Consider the following 1,272-nt stretch of genomic DNA (forward strand, 5'->3'; position numbering starts at 1 on the left):
TTTTCATTCTTAAATTGAATATTATTATTAAAGATTTTTATTTAATAGAAATTAGTCTTTTATTATTTCAAACTTTTAAAGTAATTAACACAGTTACAGTTTTCTTCCATCGAATTCGACGATTCCAATTTGATGACGATTTGATGACGAATCCCTTGGATCAGAACAATATCGAGGACAACATTCTTTACATCTAATCGTGAGTCGCATGCGTTTTTGTTCCTCCGGTCACTCAATCATGTCTAAGGATGAAAGGTCCGAATCGACACGGGTGATTGGTTGTATAAGTAGAAATTTTTGACGAGCATAGTGACCGCGGGTATTTATTATACCTGTGAGTAGTAACATTTTTGTCTACATTTTATTTATTAGTTTAGGATAGGTTTTCTTGCACACCGCGTTTTTAAATGTTGATAATAATATAATTATATATTATATTATTAGATATAACTAGTATATATATGCATATGATTGAAAATTACACAATATATTAATTATAATTATTTATAAAATCAAATTATATTCAATATTACTATATATTTATAAAGACCAAGTATCCATGTGAGCTTATATATGAGTATTAAAATAAACGACAAAATGACTTCGTTTTTTGTAGTGAAGAGGTCTGATATCCTCAGACTTCGTTAATATGGAAATTCAATTATGATTAGGATGGTATGGAGCAGTTTTATTATTTGAGTATACACGGTATACTTAATAGTATAATTTCAGTAAACCTCGGGATATGGAATATGAAAGTATATGTGAAAGTCTAACTTTGTCTGTCCGTTATGATAAATATTATCAAATTGCACGTGCAAGAAAACACTTCGCGACAGGCTGGTTTCAGAATCAAAACAAATTTTGAAAGTTTCTTTGTGTTTTCAAAGATGTGTTTTGATAAAGATATCGCCTGAGGATATTTCGAGTAATAGAGTTCATTTAGAGTCCATTGTAGTTCATTGATATAAATATTACTTGAATTGAATCTTAGTTTATGTTTAATAAATATGTATATTCTTCATTAATTATTTTCATTCAGTTTAATAGTTCATTAAAATAATAAAGTAAAATAAAGTACAGAATTGTTAAAATTTGAAATGAAATTAGATTGCAAAATCAAAGAATATTAGCCCGCTAGATACAAAATCTAATAGATGGACTAATCATATCTTTAGCACAAGATTTTCAGGTTTAACCCCTTCCATGTACATTGTCGGAATCTCACTCACGTGCCCAGGTGCTTCTTGGGTGGGAGGAAGGCAACGGGCA

The sequence above is a fragment of the Bombus pyrosoma genome, unplaced genomic scaffold (genome assembly GCF_014825855.1).
Source record: "Bombus pyrosoma isolate SC7728 unplaced genomic scaffold, ASM1482585v1 HiC_scaffold_4713, whole genome shotgun sequence".
Lineage (NCBI taxonomy): Eukaryota > Metazoa > Arthropoda > Insecta > Hymenoptera > Apidae > Bombus > Bombus pyrosoma.